Source organism: Armigeres subalbatus, chromosome 3 (genome assembly GCF_024139115.2).
Source record: "Armigeres subalbatus isolate Guangzhou_Male chromosome 3, GZ_Asu_2, whole genome shotgun sequence".
NCBI classification, from domain to species: domain Eukaryota; kingdom Metazoa; phylum Arthropoda; class Insecta; order Diptera; family Culicidae; genus Armigeres; species Armigeres subalbatus.
Window position 1 is genome coordinate 192,808,517 of NC_085141.1, and position 16,402 is coordinate 192,824,918.

Genomic DNA, 16,402 nt, shown 5'->3' on the forward strand with positions numbered 1-16,402 from the left:
TTCGAAAGTCGATAGTTAGGTCGTTGGTTGTTCATGTATGCTACATGAACCTACTACATACTACCTACTTGCCTAAAAGTTTCGCATCTTGCAGGTATAATAATGTCACCTCCAAGATTATCTTCAATATTTAATTCTACTAATTGACCTTTGTTTAAACACGATAAAGTCCAAGTATCATAATTGATGATAAATTGGTACTGTGAAAGAAAATCTCTACCTAAAATTCCGTCGGTAGGGATTGGAAAAGTTCCCTCGACTATTTGAAACATATGGTTTATTGACGAATTGTCTGGAAGTAGAAAATTTGCAATAGTTGATCCAAGAGTTTAGATTGGGTTATTGTCAATTCCCGTAATCGAACATTATTCGGTTGTAAATAATTTCGTTCGGTTTTAATTTTGGAAGTTTTAACAAAGAAATCTCTGCACCTGTATCGACTAATAGGGTACAAGGTGAGTCGCAAGAGTTTAAGTTTAAAGTTACAAAATTTGAAAAATTGGTTTGGATTTTGAAAATTCTTTTTATTGTCTCATTTGGTCTTGTGCCAGGTTTTGGTAAGTAACTGAAACATGCTTGAATCATACTTGAAACATTGATCCTCGCATGCTTCTATATTCGCGTTAGCATCCCGGTGCAAACAAAGACTTGAGACTTCAACTTGGAAGAGTGGTGACCAACGGTAGCGAAGACCGTTAGTGCACTCTTTAGGGATTATCTTCAGTATGCGGTGTTCATCGGTCGGAGACCGTGAATCGCAGTGAAGCACAAGAAGTCGTTTGAAGACTGATCGTACACTGATCAACGTTCTATGTATTTCGAGCCTTTTTATCTATTTTAGTGACAAATTTACAAAAGTGTTTCCTGTAAGCTAAACAGAGAAAGATATAGACGCCTGGGCCGGCATGTTGACAAATATTTATTATTTCTTTGCGCGCCTCAGCCGATGCTACTTTTTGGCTGTTTATGTTATTGCGTTTGGGTCCCGCGGTGCGGACCACCTCGGTGCGCAGCTTAAGTCAGCATGTGCTTGACACAGTTCTGCATTGCGGAAAGGTATGGACTGTAAAGTATTGAATTGCATCTATGCGTTCTGATTGTATGTATTGCGGAAGGGTATGGACTGTATGATATGGGATTGCATATTTAGCTTTGCGTTCTGATCGTTGTTGGGTGAAAGTGTAATTGACTTTTATGATGTGAGAAGATGCATAGCACACCTCTCCCCTTTTTTTGAATGGCGCAATGTAGTTTTTACGAAATGAAGTCATTCACTAAAAATTTTGTGCTAGCCCAGAGGTCTTTTGCAATTTATCTATACATTTTTTTGAATATTTAGATTTAAATTAAAACTAACCGAATTTCGAACGTTTCCTTGATATGGAACTTGTACCTACTTGCTTTGTTTTACTATTTTTCGCTTTATTATTTTTTTGGCAAGTTAGGCTCGGTGGATCACTATTTTATCATATTTATATATAACACTGTATTTTATAATTTGTTCACATTTTGATTATTCTATTTTTATGTACAACAGATGTTTTTCTTGTGCTTAGCTCTTCCAATTTGCAATTTTGTTCCTGTACGTCTATGACTTTATATGGACCTACATAATGTGGATCTAGTTTTTTTTCCTGTTTTCGTTGGTAATGTATACGAGATCTCCATTTGTTAGCTTTATTGAATTTGTATATCTGTTTGAATACTGTGATCTGTTTGTTTTCTCTTTAATTAGATTTTCTCTTGCTATGATATGTGATTTTTGTAATTTGAATTTAAGTTCATTATAGTATTGATCATAATTATAAACAGGATCTATTTTTGATTTGACTATGTTTTGTGGTAAATTTGCTTTTTTTTTGTTCAAATGGTGTATACTCTGTATTTGTATGGGTTGTAGTGTTGTAGACAAATGTATAAAATTTAATCCATTCATCCCAATCGTCATGGTGTTCATTTGAAAAAGATATTTTTTTAGGGTAATTTCAATGTTTTTGAAGGAGAATCCGTTTCATAAATCGACAGTTGGCCACCTGCTCGATTAATTCCTTCCGTCTCCTTGGTCGTAATTTGGTTTTTAGTCATCGATCTTGTGTTTACCTTCAAGATTGACATTTGCTTCAATTCTTCTGATGTGATTGCTATTCTAGAAAGTGCATCTGCTCCAACGTTATTTTTACCTTGGATGTATTCAATTTCGAAATTGTAATCCTCTAAATCTAAACGCATTTGCGTAAGTTTCTTAGTGGGCTCTTTCATTCCGAATAGATACACGAGTGGTCTATGATCGGTTTTAATTTTAAATTTTCTTCCATAAACATATGGCTTAAAATGATTTATTGCCCAGTGAATGGCAATCATTTCCTGGTGAATAGTATGTTTTCGGCTTTATTGAATGTTTTGCTGGCGTATGCGATTGGTAAGTTATTCCCGTCGAATTTTTGGGATAACACTGCACCACACGCAACGTTAGATGCGTCTGTTTTAATGGTAAATTCTTGTGAAAAGTCTGGGTACTTTAAGATTTGTGGTGATAATAAGTGATATTTCAATTTTTCAAAAGCTTTTTGACATTTATCAGACCATTCAAATTTGACATTCTTTTTTAGTAAATCGTTTAATGGTTTTGCTATTCCCGCAAAATTTGGTACAAACTTCCTATAGTAATTACAAAAAGCGACAAATCTGCGAACATCGTCAGCATTTGTCGGAATCGGAAAATTTGTGACAGCTAAAAATTTTGAATCGTCGGGGTAAATCCCTTTTTTTGTTATTTTATGACCTAGATATGTTACCTCTACTTGAAAGAATTTACATTTACTCGGATTTAGTTTTAGATTGTAATGTCTAAGTCTATCGAAAACCTTGGTTAAATTGGATATATGGTGTTTTATTGAACATCCTATCACAATAATGTCGTCAATGTATATAAATGCATGTTCGGGGGTTAATCCCGCCATGGCTATTGTCATCATACGCTGAAAACTATTTTGGCTTATATTAAGTCCAAATGGCATTCGCGTATATTGATAATGACCTGACTGGGTTGAAAAAGCTGTGTACTTCCTTAATTCTAGTGTCAGGGGTATCTGATGAAATCCTGACATTAAGTCAAGGGTACTGAAATATTTTGCTCTACCAAGTTGATCTAAGATTGAATCAATTCTTGGTAGTGGAAATTTATCTGCCAAAACTTTTTTATTCAGCTGTCGAAAATCGACAACTAGTCTCCATTTTTTATTGTTATTGTCCGACTTTTTCGGCACTAGCAAAATTGGTGAATTGTATGATGATATTGAAGGCTCTATTATATTCTCTTCTAGCATTTTGTTAACCTGTACCTGGATTTCCTCTGTTTGGGAGTGGATTTGCTTGTAGTTTGGAATGTATGTAGGGACGTTATCAGTAAGATGAATATCTTGACTGTAGAAATTGTTTGTGGAGAGTTTATCGTCATTTAAGCAAAAAATGTCGTTGTACTCTGTGATTAATTTTTTGAAGTCATCCTGCGCATAGCTAGGTATATTGGCAAGATCAATTTCATTCCAAATTTTATCATTCCGTTCCTTTTCTTTTGAATTCTGGTGAAATTTCTTAGTAGTTTTGAGAATCTGATAATTGTCAAATGGCTCTATAGTAGGGTTGATCTGATTATAATTTATGAAAACTGGTTCATTTGTAGTATTTATAAATTTTGCGAAAGGTTCATTTTTGGAAACAACTGTATTTCCTATGAAAACTCCTGCTTGTATTTCTTGTGCATGTACAACCATTTCATTTGGGTACTGTTTTTTCGTTAATTTTCGGATGGTTTCACTTCTTTGTGGAAGAATAAAACCATTATTGAAATTGTCTTCGATGGGTATAGAAATTGTTTTATTCCCAATATCGAAATCTGTTAGTTGTAAGGAAATCACGCCCTAGTATACCATCTGTTTGAATTGGAAAAATTTTCGAAACCAATTGAAAATTATGTTTTACCTTTAATCCATTATCAAAAATTATTTCAGTATCTGTTGAGGCTAAAGTTTCAATGGTTGTGTCTGTAATACCTGTTAGGTTAATTTTGTTGGCTGTGCTCACAAATCTGTCTGGCTTAACTCTGTTGATTTTAAATAATGAAACATCTGCCCCGCTGTCTATTATCAATGTCACTTTACCTTCGGACATCTCAGTATTGACAGAAACAAAGTTAGATGCGTTCAAGTTTATTGAGAAGATCGTTCGATTCGATCGGCTCTTCCTCCTAAAAAATTACCATTACTGTTTTCATGTATTTCTTCAGCTTGCTCATGTTGAGTAGAATCATCTTCCTCATACGTTGTATGATAGATTCTACCGCGACGTGCATCGTTTCTGTTGATATTGTTACTGGATCTTCCTTGATGCTGATCTCGATATACACTGTTGTTGTTTGAATTATAATTTCTGTCGTTTCTCCAATTTGGATTGTTACTTCCTCTTCCGTTTGATTTGTAACCTCCTCTTATTGGGGGGTTGTTTCTCCATTCTGGATTTTGCCGGTAATTGCTACGGTAGGAAGGTCTATATTGTTGGTTATGATAGAGATGATTCCTTCCTCCTCTTTGTTCTTGTTTGTAGGGTTTGAAGTACAGTACTTGCTTAGTTTGTCTCTCTTCTTGCTCATTTTCAGCTGCTTTTCCTACGGCTTCGTTTAAAGAGTTAAATGTGCCTGCCTTTAGGATTAGTTGTGTATCTGCCCCTTTCACGCCATTAGCTAATGCTTTGATTCCTGCCTTATTAGCCATCTTGGTCGCTGTATCTAGCGGTATGTCGTCGTCTATGTATGCCGCTTCCAGCTGATTCGTTAATTCTTCAATTTCGTCTGTGAACTTGTTAAGTGTTCCACTCTGTCTAGTGGTACCTAACTTTGCAAGTATTACATCCGCAGATATGTGCTGCTTGCACTTCTGCTTCAATTTAATAATGATAGCATCGATACTGGCTGGATTGTCTCCTACTGCCGATCGAGCTTTTTTCTCAAGTTTGGACAGAACGATTTGTATCGCAACTGGTTCTGTTGCAGTTGTGACTACCTCCTTCAAAGCGGTTAATGCTGCAACAATATTATTCAGTTTTTCGCCGTTCCCGCCGTACTGTGGTACGAGGGATGACGCAATTTTTATAATTTCCGTTGTGCTTGTCATGATGGTAGCTGTTGTCTGTATTTCTTGTATTTGAGGTATTTTTGACATGGGTTTAAATCGTCTAAGGATAATAATGATCGATACTAACACTTTAAATGGTATGATACGTTTCGTGTTTTTCAATTTGGTGTTCAGCATTTGCTGAATACTGTGGAAAGAATTTCTCGAAGCCTTTTCAATTTGAATCAATTTGGACTCTGGTAGTTGTTCTTCAAGTAGCACTAGTCCAGTTTGTATTGTTCTGTATAGTTTTCTGCTGAGAGTTTCCTTTTCATTTAAGGTTCTGTATAAAATTTTCTTATAAATAGACTTCTTTAGGTTAGAGTCTAGAGTTAATAATTGTTCAAGCGTTCGTTCTAATTCCGTTATATTCATATTCTTTACATTTCATATTTTGCATTTGTTTACAACACCACTTACAATTCTTTAAAATAATAGGGTACATAATATATTTTCGATTAAATGATAATATTTTTGGTTATATAATTTTTTATATGAAATTTTAAGAATAAATACGCTCACCACACTTTTTTCGTCCTTTGTCTCCTCCTTTTGTTCGTTTGCTGTTGAATTATAGTTGACAGACTGGCCTCCTCCTTTGTGCGTTTCCGATTGTTAACTTTTTTCCCCTTTTTTTCACTGTTTACCTTTTCCTGGGCAAGGTAGTAGCCCTCTTCTTGTTCTCTTGATGATAGTTTTTTCCAATTTTCTTCGAGCATATTTTACTTGTTCACTTGCACTTCTGTTAGTCCGACTATTGTCTTTGCTTTTTTCATCACTTTTCTTTTATTATAGCGTTTAAACTCTATTACAACGTTTAACGCTAATGTTAACGCAACTATTATTAATATTGCGTACAATATTAGTTCATGATTGTCTAACCTCGCGGAGTGCTCGATCTGCGTATTTATTATTTTTATCTGTTGATCACCGTGGTGATCAACTTTGGACTTAGATTCCTCACTACCCATTGTTAGTTATTCACACTTTGTTCACTCGGAAAGGTGATTTCACATCCTTGCTATATCTACCTTTGTCACTGCCACTTTACCATTAACGTCAATGTATCTCACTTGTAGCGTTATTGCTCTCTCATTTGTGTCACAAAAATTGGCGTACTCTTGGCTCTGCCTGAATATTGACACTGCACTATCGATAATTCGCTCGACGCGAACCCTTTCGAGGATTTCACCAAGTAATTCGTCGATCATTTTGACTATTTTCACTAGCACTTTTTTTCTCGTCAGTTATTTTGTCGTAATTCGTCGATTATGATTTTTCCATTTTTCCTTAGCAATTTTTTCTTTTATCTCTCACAAACCTTTGATTCAACTCATTGCAGGTTGATTGCTTTTTGTCACTGGAACGTTTTGCTCTTCTGGATCATCCCACACTGTTACTCTAATTTTTCTTATTGTGTTCTCCAAGCGCAGATTTCTCACACTAACGTCAACTTTGACTCATTTGTAGAAGTCAATTGAATCTTCATCGGTATTGAGCGAAGCGCAACTCCAAGCACCTTCCACTAGAACACTGTTTCACTATATTCTCGCGTCGCGTACGTACTAACTCGACTTTTATAGATTTCGATCCTCGGTCGCCATGAAACATGCTTGAATCATACTTGAAACATTGATCCTCGCATGCTTCTATATTCGCGTTAGCATCCCGGTACAAATAAAGACTTCCCTAATAAAAAATTCCAAAACAATTACAATAGAAATTATTGTAACATTACGCTGAAATTGCGTCTGCAGCTGCGTTATCTGATCCTTTCTTATAATAAACGTCGAATGAAAAATTTTCTAGCATTAATCGAAATTTGATTAGTCGGCTAGAAGGGTCAGTCATACTAAATAAGTAGACTAAGGGTCTATGATCGGTGTAGATTTTGAACTTTTTGTCATACAAGTAAGTCCTAAAATGACGAACTGTCCATACTATGGCTAATAGTTCCTTTTCAATTGTCGAGTAGTTCTGTTCAGCAGGATTGAGCATTCTGCTCGCATACGCTACAGGTCGTCCCGTTCCATTATGTAGTACTGCACCTAATCCATATTTCGATGCATCAGTATGCATTTCAAATGTATTGTTCTCAGAAAAATCAGGATACTCTAACACTTCTGAACTAATTAATTTTTCCCTGAGCGTTAGAAACGCATTTTCTTCCTCTTCACCCCATCTGAAGTGTACTCCTTTTCTGGTTAATTTGTTCAATGGTTGTGCTATTTTTGAGAAATTTTTCACATGTCTTCTGTAATAATTGGCAAATGCTACAAATCGTTTGCATTCGTCAGCTGTTTTTGGTATCGGAAAATTTTTTACCACCTCAATTTTAGCTGGGTCTGGAGATATTCCTTTGTCTGAAACAATAAATCCTAAATATAACATTTGGGTTTTCAAAAATTCACATTTCTTGGCATTCAATTTCAAATTTGATTCTCTCAATCTTTGAAATACATCATGAAGGTTTTTACAATGATCTTCAATATTCTTACCAAATACAATGAGATCATCCAAATAAATAAAACATTGATTATAATTAAGACCTGACATAGCTACGGTCATCAATCGCGAGAATGCTGCCGGACTGATCTTCAATCCCATTGGCAATCTCTTCATTCGATATTGTCCCGTATTAGTAGAAAATGCCGTGCAATCTCTATCTTTAGGATCAATAAGCATTTGATAATAACCTTGATTCAAATCAAGATGTGTGAAATAAATTGCACCTGACAATGCATCAAGAATGTCAGTGACATTAGGTAATGGAAATTTGTCGTCTTTCAAACTATCATTGATAGCTCTATAGTCTATAACCAATATCCATTTCTTTTGACCGTTTTCATCAGCTCTTTTTGGTACTAAAAGAACTGGTGATGACCAAGGCGAAGATGCTTCTTCAATTATATCATTTTTCAACATCTTTTCAATTTCTTCTTCTACTATCTGTTTCTGGCTATGTGGTATTCGGTATGGTTTTTTATAAATAGGGTTAACATTTGATTTTAACGGTATACTTTGTTTGAAAACATTGGAGTAAGTTAATTTATCTCCTGGTAGCAAAAATATGTCGGAAAACTTTTTGCAAATCTGCTCAATTCGAATTTTATCTTCTCCTTTTAAATGATCTAAATTCACATTCTCAAGAAGTAGTTTTTCTCGATCTTTGGTTTGTGATTCTGTTTTTTCTAACATGTAAAATTCTGAAAGTGGTTTCATAAATGGTTCAAATTCAGTAATGGTAACGGTCGTTTCTCGGGTATTGAGAATCCTCACAGGTATCTTACCATTTTTCGGTCGGACTATTGTTGACGCTACAAAAATATCCTTAGCAATCTCGTTTGGAAACACAACGTAATCATCTTTAATACTTGTGTTAATATAAGCAATAAATTCACTCCTTGGATGTACTGAGATTACCTCTCTGGAATTATTTTTCAAGTGCGTGGATGTTATCCCATACACATTGTTCAAAGTAAGTGTATTGGTTTCAAAATTAATATGAGCTCCGTACTTTATTAGAAAATCGTTCCCTAGAATGCCTTCAAAATTACTTACTTTATTGGCATTGACTACATGAAACTTGCATAAAAATTTCAAATTATTCAACATTATTATTAAGAATGTTGTTCCAATAGTTCGGATTCCTCCTCCTATACCAGTAATGGGTAGTGTTTCAGTTACATTCAGTTTTGCATTATTAGGTAATAAGTCTTTTCTTATGATACAACAGGATGCACCTGTGTCAATGATAAATTGAATTTGCTGGTTATTGCTGTTAAGTGTAAAATTTGCTCTTGACGCTACAACAGAGTTATTCACGAAATAACTCCTGAATAACGTTCACCTCTTCTCGTGCGGGATTCTCATTGCGAGTGCTAGGTTCTCTTTCTTGTTCATTACCACCATGAACACAATTACAAGTGTGCTGGGTATTTCCGTTCCTTCTATGGTTAGTACTGTTGCCATGCGACGGTCCTTGATAACTGTTTCGGAAGTGGCCTCTACCACCTCGTCCACGTCCATGTCCCCGCTGGGAATGGTGATTAAAGTTATTTTCCGGACCATGATGGTAACCTCTACCACGATAATTTCCACATCTGTTGAAATTACCGTTTCCCGGACGCATTCCTCTTGAATGTCTGTAACTTCCTCCTGCCTTGTAGGATTGGTACCAGTTAATCTCTTCATTTTTAACTGGCACTACCTCCAAAGCATCAGAAATTGCCCTATTCAAGGTAGGCGGATTCCTAGCTTTGACGAAAAAGGCTGTTTGTGGATTCCCCAATCCAGTAATAAAAGCATTAATTGCAACAGGTTGTACAATAGCATCTGCTGCTGCTTCATTTGCAAATGTTTTGGTAGACACATGAGCTGTGGCAAGTTTTGCTGCCAGCTGCTCTACCGATTTCCCAAATTCGGTAATTGTCTGCTTATGCTGTCTAATCTGTTTCAATTCTGCTTCACAAGCCATTGGAGTCAATTTGACTGCAAATTTAGTTGTGAGCAACTGCTTAGCTTCATCAATTGTGGTTGCTCCCTCAATTTGCACCATGGGCCGAACTAACCAATCTTGTTTTAATAAAAGTGATTAGATTGGCCTCTGGTACATTTGCAGAGTATGCTTTCAACAAGTCGACAGTTTCTAGGAAATGTCAAAGTTCCAAACTGTCACCATTGAATTTATCAATGATCTTCAAGGCAAGTCCTAAATCGAGTGCAGCCATTGTAAAATTTTCAACTTCGCAAAAGGGTTCAGACTCTTCCTCTTCTTCTTCTTCTCCTATCTCTTCTTCTACTTTTCCTTCCTCAAATAAATCTTGTAAATTTGATTCCTCTAATTGTTGTTCCTTCAATAGTTCTAGACATTCATTGATAGTTCTGCTTAAAGTTTTATATCGTTGGAATAGAACTAATTGTACACTTTCATCAAGACTTTTACTTCTTAGAATTCTTTTAGCATTATCTTTAAGAATCTTAAGTTCAACAATTTTTATCTGTTTAGTCTCTGGTCTCAATCTACAATATTTTTTTAAACTGTTGTGAAATTTATTTACTTTGTCTGCACTTTGTAAAAATTCGTCCATTTACAGGCAGAGCAAATAAATTCCGGAATAAAATTGGAAATTTTTTACCTGAATCTCTTTTTGTCCATCTTACGCCCCTACACGTCGTCGATATTCTTCGATTGTGTCCGTTAAGGTCACTCCTGACGGAATCCAAGTTTGAAAGTGCTCGCGTTTTCGGGGACACACCACTCGATACGGAAGCAACGCACAACTGTCATTTTTATTTTTTCACGCAGCAAAGCTAAATCAACAAAAATGACAGTTGTGCGCCGCCTCCGTATCGAGTGGTGTGCCTCCGAAAACGCGAGCACTTTGAAACTTGGATTCCGTCAGGAGTGACCTTAACTCTTTGTAGTGGAACTCTAGGTCTCCCATCCACATAGTGTTTCCCGTTTCCATGACAGCGACGGCTGCTACCTGATACACTGCTTGCACTAAGATCCTTTTTGCTTCGAATTCCTCCGGCGTGACGGGAATTCGTTTTGCCATCAATCGGCACCAATGGTTTATTTCACGCGCGAAAAAGTCTTTGCACTGTTTCAGTTTTTCTTCCGGCAGTGTTCTACGTTCTGCCATTTTTACTTTAGGAAATTGTCACTCAACACATTAAAAATTTACAAATTTCAAATTTACACTTTGTTCACATCAATGAAGGAAACAGCGGCCTTCAAATGGCGATTTTTCATTTTCTTCGCGTGTATTTTGTACAGAATCACCATCAGCTGTGCAGTTGTGACGATGAGGATCGCCCACAATTTCCACTCGTGACTCTCATGGTATTCACTGTGCTGCATCTGCACAACGGTCACCTGTGAATCCCCATTGTGGTTTTCTTCTTTGGACGATGATTTCCCCATTTTTAGCAATTATGACGCATTAAATTATCAATTTTCCGTTTTCACTACGCATAGGGGAGTTTGTGATAGTTAATCGGTTCTTGTTCGCCACTTTTATCTCACTACTGGGAATCTTTCCTTCACTTGCGACGAGTAGGAGCGCTATCACTCCAACCGATGGCACACTCACTACATTTCATTATCACCTTCATATTTTACGGCTGGGTTTTGTTGCCGCTTTGTCCACATTCAAGGCACACTCCTCGCACCGGTGTCTAAGTTCTAGGCCGAAGCCTGTTAGTCACACTAACAGATCACCATTGGCAATTTCCTATGCTTGCCGTTTTCTGGCAGGATCGCCATGTAATAACTGACTTCACAGTTATAAGACAAACACTTTGCCTTGGGACGTGATCATTAATTAGATATCAAGAGACGACGCACTCCGTTGATGGTTAGAATCAATCTGATTTTATTTTCCCATATGCTAATGCTACGTCCCTACTCATACATGGTATGCGGGGTGGATACGTGACCTTTTCTGCAATGGTCAGCATAAATACGGTCGTCGCCCGAGTGGCATGATCGCGGTTATGCTGATCATAATGTTTATGTTATTGGATTGTAATGTGCGCTCTTTCAGAAGGCTCGTATCCACCACAGAGTATCCACCAGTAAGGACCGAAAGTCTCTGGTCATAGAATCCCTCTTTATTGGTTTACATATCGCTTATATAGGTTTTCCAAGTTATTCTTATCCTATATCTTAAGTATGCTAAACAGAGACGACTGGAGTGACTGTCCCAAAATGCATTTTGTTACATCAGTTAAAATTAGGCGAGTTCACCGGACCTACCCGGTTGTGCAATTTGAAACCTTTCGTTTCAATTGCTTTGGTTGCGGACCGCCCGCGGAGAGGCGAGGAAGAAAGAATAATAGCGATGAGCGTTTATTGTCACATATGGTTGCAATTATCTTACTATGCATTTTCGGGTACATTGGCTGGATCGAGGCTGATGACCATTCGGTTTGTTTTGTTGTTTTGATTTGTTTATGATTTCAAATTAACAGTGGTTCACAAACGCACATTACACCTTCCCCCTTTGGAAGAATACTGTAACGGAATAAAATGGAGTGTAATTATTCTACTGTGTCTTTCTCCAGCTGTCTCATTAACATTTCTTTTTGTTTTTATTTATTTTTGTCACTTGTTTTGGTTATAAAACTGTTTATTCTTAATTTAGATAATTATTTAATACCGAATTTCTCACGTCTAACTCGAAGTTAGACTTTTGACCTATCTCTTTTTTCACTTATTATTTTTTTTAGAGATTAGACTCGGGTTTTACTTAAAGGTTAGATTTTGTATGCTATTTTGAATGAAAAACATAGTACAAAGCTTAGAACGTTGAATTATAATCATATTTTTGTACACAATTAGGGTATCGTTTGTTATTTGGTTTTTGTTTTTCACATTTGGATGTTGAATGTCGATAACGGTAAAGGGTCCTGTGTATACCGAATCTAATTTCCTACGGTTTATTTTTTAAGCCAAACTTTGTTTCCTTTTTGAATTGCTATGGGTTTTGCATTTTCATTTTGATTCAACACTCTCTTTTCTTTAGCTTTATCTAACAGTTTTTTAGCTTGATGGGCAGCTACTTGTAATTTAAATTGAAGTTCTTTGTGGTATGCATCGTAGTTGTATAATGGTTCTATTTTACCTTCTTCTGTAAATTTTGTTGGGAAATTTGCTTGTGTTCCAAAAACTAGTTCAAATGGTGTGAAAGAGTGTTCGGTATGTGGCGATGTGTTGTAAAAAAATGTGAAATATGGTAGCCAAGAGTCCCAATCATCATGTTGTTCGTTAATGAATTGTCTAAGGTATTCATTTAAACAACGATGACTCCGTTCGAGAGCTCCTACGGTTTCCGGGTGGTATGCCGTGGCAAACGGCCTTAATAAAAGTGTTCAGTTTCACTGGATCTCCCGTAAAACATGGCATGTCCCTAATAATCTGTGGACTCTGCATCTGTTTCAAAATTGAATCAATATCGTTATTCGGTACAACAGGAATCGGCTGTTGCTGCAGTTGGGCGATTTCTCGATCCCTTTCATTAATTTGTCTTTGCTCATCAGCGATTTGATCTTGCATAATAAGCAACTGTCTTCTCTGCTCTTCAATTTGAGCGGCGGCGTTAGCCAACTGCTCTTGCAGAGCTTCATTCTCCGCTGCAATTAAATCACGCCTGTTATCCAAATGTGCCATTCTGTACTAATCACTATTCACTTCGATAACACTTTTTAACACTGTTAGATTTCGATTATTATTTGTTAACACTATGAATTAACAATTTTAAACTTAGAATTAACTTAAACGCTATTACTCACGATGTATTGGCTCGCTCCGATATGCGCTCTTCGCTAACCGTTGGTGGGTGGAAATCTGTTACGATGTTCGCTCGTCACCGATCGTGGTGGATGCTATTCTGCCTCCTGGGGTAACGCTGGTTCCCGTCGTGTTTCGAAGTTTAACACAATTCAACGATGTACACTCGCGGAAGGGTTTCAACCCGGAAAAACTCACTTAACACTTTTACGGTATCCTACCGCACTGCGCCAGTTAAAACATTTTGACGGGAATTCGTTTTTTTTTTAAAGATTGCTTCCGACTGCGCCGCTCGACTGTTCGTATCGAGAATAAAAACTATATTGATTCAGTCTCTTACTTACTAGATACAAAGAGCCCTGACTTGGTCCCTAAATGTGCTGACCTAGCGCCTAGCAGCAATGGTCCGGATATCGCGTGGTCCGCCGCGATCGATGTTTCTGAACTAGTGGTTTTGATAACTGCTGATTTAGCAGTTCCGATGTTCCCATGCGTCGTTGGTTGTGAGCGTGGTGTTGCTACGTTAATTGAATTGGGTGATGAGTCGAGTTCGCGTATAACTTATATATATATATATATATATATATATATATATATATATATATATATATATATAATCAAGTATTCAACGGAACGTTCGGGTTTTTAAAAAAACCTATTACTCATTATTACATTTGATTTATTGAAAAGAGAAACGATTACACTTTATTGCTAACACTATCACTTCACTGCGTACTCTGTCGAACTGACTGATTGACTGGTCCGTGTCCTGCATTTAATAACTTAAACTGCTGATCGGGCAATCTGGATGTATCGCTGGGTCAGCATGGTTCAAAGTCCGAATAGGTGCTGATGTAAGTAGGGTTATTGACATAACTCCTCCGGGGGGTGAAAAAGGTCGTCCTCGGCCTGTAAATTACTGGTGTTGGTTGTTCCCTTAGCTTCTGGCTTATGTTGTCCTCTTGATGATCGCTCTGCTAAAAGGTTGTCCTTTACTTTACGTTTTTGGGATGGTTTTTTAATTTTGATAATTATCTTTTTCCTACGAAGACAAAGAATGACGATGATTATGAACATTACTAAAGTTGAAGATATTCCTCCAAAGATGCTGAATATCCAGGTGTTGCTTCTATATTGTTTAAATTGGATGTGCTCAATTTTCCTCCGGTTTTCGAACAACTGACTTGAGATGAAAGATAAGTTATGTTGCTGTAAAACTGATGTGTTTATTTGTAGTCCAGGGAAGGCTCCGAGAATTTCAGGTGTGTTAATCGTTACTTCGTTGTTTGTAAAGGTGGTGTTCTTTATCCAAATACTACAGTTATGGAAAGAAATGAGGTAGTTTCCATGCAGTGTCCTATTATCTGGACCACAGTTTGATGTGAGAGTTATTTGTTCCGTCTCACTGATCAAAACTTTATCTTCAGAGATCATTTGTGTAAAGCCGTGATATTGCGTGAGTGTATTGCAATGGCTTTGTTTGCCAAAAATAGGGATTTGACACATCCGGATTCTATAATTCTGATGAATGGATAACGTTGGATGAAATCATTTGGGTTTTCTGTCGAGAAAATATCTTGCCCGGATTTTATGATGTGGGTTGGAATTCCGGTAATTATTGTATTATTCACTAGTAGTGGAGTGATTTGGATAACTTCCGCTTTTGTATCTAATTTTGGGATTCGTAGAATGTACAGCAACATCTCTTGTTTGATGGCGATTTTGGATTCAACGAAATCTAATGCTGCCTCCGGAAATTGTGTTGTAATTCCTTGTTCGTTAATTATGGATTCTATTGCGAAGATCTCTTTTAGTGATAGCAGTTTACTGTTTGCGAGCGATAATCTGGATTTTAAGATGGTATCCTCTATGTCTCTTAGGATATTAAAAGTGGAGTCCATGTAGGCTAGAAGGTTCAGAGCGTCTACTTCCTGAAGTAAAATTTTGTTCATTAAATTGTCCCTTTGGATTATTTCGTTAACGATCCTGGTTATGTCCCCGATGCGTTCGTTGGTTCTTGTGTTGATTTGGATCTGTTGATTATTGTTATCTATTAGCTCGTTCAAGGTACTATTGATGAGTTTAAGGTCGTCTGCATCTGGCGTGCCAGCTATCCATTTGAGTGCCGTTCCGATTGCATCGTATCTCCTAACTCTCCTACTTCTGATTGGTTTTATTTGATAAAACGTATCGAGTAAATCCCTACTTCTCCTAGAGACCAGTTCAAATATTGGAATTTTTGGATCTAATTTTCTTGTTAACGTGTGGAAGTTAAGTACATTCTGTTCTATATTAGTAAGATTTATGGGGTGAACAATTGTTGTAGTTCCAGTCTGTATCCCGCAGTTTCTTAGTTTCAACAAAAGCACTGGATCTGTGTGAAGATTCCTTATTTCCATTTTAGATTCGGCAAGTAGAAAGAGGGCCAGAAAGTGGATGATAATCTGTAATATGTATTTTACGTCTTTAACCGTTTGATTTTATTTTTATTTCTTTTAATATTTCTATAGATTTTTTCTATAGAAACTATAGCTTGTGATGTGAAACATAGAACTTTTAAAAACGAGATTAAAAGTTCTATGTTTCACATCACAAGCTATAGTTTCTTTATGGCGCGGGGATCTCGTTTTGTCCTAATATTTGGGATAACATAAACTGTTTGGTTGTCTTTAATTTCGGGTGGATCTTCTTTATTACAATTTTGTTTTCTTTGTTTAATTTGGGCTTTGTACATATTGATCCTAGCATCCGTAAATAATTTGTTTGCTTTATCAACAATGTCTATTGGGTTGCTATTATTATTATTATTAAAAAGTAGCTCGTTAGGTGTAAAAGATGTGGCAGAATGAACATAGTTATTATATAAAGCAACTGATAGTTTGATTATTGATTTTGTTCCTAATTTTTCGAATTTATGTTTATTGCTGTTAAAGATTTC

The 16,402-nt window shown here is 36.6% G+C and overlaps 1 protein-coding gene across 4 annotated transcripts in view; it reads left to right on the top strand.

Moving 5' to 3' along the window:
- The window catches only part of LOC134222607 (uncharacterized), a 144,134-nt gene that overhangs the window by 80,419 nt on the left and 47,313 nt on the right, over nucleotides 1–16,402 (top strand). The gene's annotated exons all lie outside the window — the stretch shown is intronic.